The sequence below is a fragment of the Hyla sarda genome, chromosome 9 (assembly GCF_029499605.1).
Source record: "Hyla sarda isolate aHylSar1 chromosome 9, aHylSar1.hap1, whole genome shotgun sequence".
NCBI classification, from domain to species: Eukaryota; Metazoa; Chordata; class Amphibia; order Anura; family Hylidae; genus Hyla; species Hyla sarda.
The window spans coordinates 73,908,143-73,911,692 of record NC_079197.1 but is presented as its reverse complement, the minus strand read 5'-3'; the positions used below and the strand labels follow the sequence as shown (position 1 = coordinate 73,911,692).

Below are 3,550 nucleotides of genomic sequence, written 5' to 3'. Positions count from 1 at the left end.
CCGCGTCTAAAGGGTTAATAGCGCGCGGCACAGCGATCAATGCCGTGGCCCCGCGTTATAGATCGGGAGTGGACACATGACGTTCCAGTACGTCATGTGTCCTTAAGGGGTTAAGAGAAAAGATGTGACTGTGGAAGGAAGTTTAAGAATGATTCTGGATAGGTTGTACACCGTTTATTTACGTGATAAAAAGAAATTAGGTGAAATAGATGCAGAGGGGATATGGAAATTTTTGAAGTGGAGACATGTTGTAAGGGTGTAATGGTGATGGTATTTGAATTTGTTATGAATTTGCTTTGAACAAATAAAGAATGGCCTAATGATGAGTTAGACTTCACCATGAGTCAAAAATGACGCGTTATCTAAGTGGTGTTTAGTCTAAACCTGAAGGTTTATTAAAAAAAAAAAATAAATCTGTTCTTATCAGTTTAATATCTGATACGTCCCCTATATGGGGACCATATATTAAATGGATTTTTGAGAACGGGGGCCGATTTCGAAGCTTGCTTCCGTCGCCCTATGCATTGACCCGATATGGCAGTATCTTCGGGTACACTGCACCACCCCCTTACAGGGTTAAAAAGAAAGATTCCTACTTTCATTGCTACCTGCTTGCTGGCTAGCCAGCTAGCCAGCCCTGTGGGCCTTGCTGCTGCGGCCAAAAAACAAAAGGTGGTGCTGCTGCTGCTGCTGCTGCTTGTGTCTGGCCGCTGTTGGAGCGTCCAGGCACAGGACTTCTGCTGCTGCTGACTAAATGGCCTCCTTAATTGGATCATCTGAGCAGCCAGCACACCTGTGCAGGTAGGGCATGACATGATAGGCAGCTGCCTTATAGCGGGTGGGTGCTGAATGTTCCTAATTGACAAAATAAGATTAATGCTTATGAAGAAATATAAAATCTCATCCCTTCCCCAATATCGCGCCACACCCCTACCCCTTAATTCCCTGGTTGAACTTGATGGACATATGTCTTTTTTCGAGCGTACTAACTATGTAACTATGTAACTATGTAACATAACATGGGGGGTCTCCTGGCTGTTCACACATGTGTGTCATTGCTGTACATTGACCATGCATTGCTTCTCTGGTATTGCAAAGGCAAAGACAAATGCTTCCAGCCATCCATTGCACTAATGGATTGGTCATCAGCTGGCTGTCTATGTCCCGCATCAATATAGACCAAAGTACAGAGGGTTAGGCTATGTTATTGTGCCCCTACCTAATGCATCAGAAGGTGCGAGGCCCTTGCTAATTTCTGTGCACAGACTTTGAGATCTATGCTTTAGACTGTATCTAAACCTGCTCCAACATGGACTGACATTCTGGCCTACTTTCAGCCGATGCGACTTGTCTGTCGCTGAACAGTCGCTTTTTATGTATTCAGCACCTATGTATAATGTTGTAAAAATGCTCTAGAAGCTAAAGTCGCAGAAATGTCACACATATTTGGCCTGCAACTTTCTGTGCGACAAATTCAGACAGGAAAAATCAGTATAAATCCTTAGAAAATTATCCCCCAGTGTCTCCATCTGCTGGCGGTATTGAATAAGCATTGCTGCACTGATAGGGTATGCATTAGACGAAAAAAAAGAAGAAAAAGAAGAATAATACGCCCAGAAAAGAGGCGAAAAGGAGAAAAACGTGAAAAAACTTGAAAAAAAAGTAAGAGGAAGAGAAGGGAAAAAAAGGTGGAAATGGGTTTAAAAGTGATTTCGGCGGAGAAATATATATATATATATATATATATATATATATATATATATATATACGCACACACACACACACACACACATATATATAAACGTATTCTCCGTTGAGATATTGCAGCCGCTGCTGTGTCCAGGCCCAGGAGCCTTAGCACTCTGCTGTGATGTCACTCAATACCACTGACATCACTAGGTGTAAACAACATCTCACCTTTGCTGTGTATGTGACTATGGAGCTGGTTGGTGATGTCGTCTATTATGGCCTTCATAGAAGCAACAGGAGATTGTTGCATCCATCTAGAAGCCTTAGAACTACAGTGCTATGATGTCACTCACTTCCACAGGCCTTGCAGAGTGTAAACAACAACAACCCAGCTTTGTTGTGTATGTAACCATAGGGATTGTGATGTCGCCTAGAACCTTCACAGCAGCGACAGCTTTATGAGGAGCATCAGCACTGCTCTGCCTGAGCAGAACCATCACCGCCATAGGTTGTCAAATAACCCGGATTTAACCCACACAAGTAAGTCCAATAGGGTGCAGGCATGTCCTCAATGCTTACAGCCTCCCGTGGGTGTTGGTTTGATACCGTTTGGGGACAGCCAAGGAGGCATCTGCAGGCAACAAAGGTAGGTGTGTGCTTGTGTGTGTGTTTCCTATGCAGATCCTAAGCCCAGTGTCACATGCAAGTAGGAGGAGTAAGAAGGGTTCCTGGCAAATCCGGGTTATGGATTGCATTTAAAAAGGCCCAGTGGGAGTGCAATGGGCCCCTGTCTTGCTGCTTAGCAATAATGGTATGGGTTTAGGTTCTGCTGTGTGTACTGGTGGTTGACTGCCCCCCAGCCCAGAGTGTGCATGGGAAATTGTCTGGCAGCCTCCCTTCCAGCAAGCAGTGATAGTGCCCATGAAGGGGACCTTGTTGGGCCCGCCCCTTTCACGGTTATCGCTTCTCGGCCTTTTGGCTAAGATCAAGTGTCTTGCCCTAAGGTATTCGGGTACCCCTCTCCTCGGCCTTGTGGCATCGCCCAGGTTTATTGTCTGGGCTTCACCCACCCACCTGCTGCTATTGGGGGAGAGGGCTTAGTCCCAGGATAACGGGAAGGAGATCATCGGAGGACGGGTCTGCCGGAGAGGTTGGCTAATGCGCCGAACGCTCCTAATACAGTACTGCTGTTTATGGAGGAGGAAAAGAGGAGTGCCTACGGGATTTTGCATGTCCAGCAGAAGGTCGTGGAGGGAGTGCTGAGAATGCAGCGTGCTTCCATCTTCTGTGTCCAGGTCTTTCCCAGCCAAGGATTCTTTGACGTGACCTTCTACAACCTGGATGATATCCGTACCTGTCTCTATCGGAATAAGGAGAATGCTTCTCACCCTGACCTACACGGGATCCGATTCATTTCCTGCGAGGCTCGGCTTAAGAAAGTTCCAGTGGTAGTGCATATGTACAACCCTTTTGTGCGGGATGAGGATATCCAGACCTTTCTAAGAAGGTATTGTGTGTCTGTTTCTGGTGCGGAGAGGAAAAATAACATCCTGGGGACTTTCACAGGCATGAGACGTTTTTGGGTGGAGTTTAGGCCTGCCCCCGAGGGTGGTGCTGAAGGTTTTTGTCACCCCCCGCAGAACTTTAGATAGGGAACAACAGGGGGTTTCTGCACTACCCTGGGATGTCAAGTTTTTGCCGGGACTGTTTTTGCTTTGGTCATACCAGAGAGAACTGTACAACCGGGCAAGTTTGCAGGAACTGCCACAAGCCTGATCACAGCACTGCAGACTGTCCTGAGAAACGCAAGTGTCATTTCTGTGGTTCTTCGGATCACCTGGCTAGGAGTTGCCCCACTTAC

General features: G+C 46.5%; 1 pseudogene; it reads left to right on the top strand.

The window, feature by feature from the left end:
- Positions 1 to 387: 387 nt before the first annotated feature.
- On the top strand, positions 388 to 566 carry LOC130292233 (U2 spliceosomal RNA; annotated as a pseudogene).
- The last annotated feature ends 2,984 nt before the right edge of the window (positions 567 to 3,550 follow it).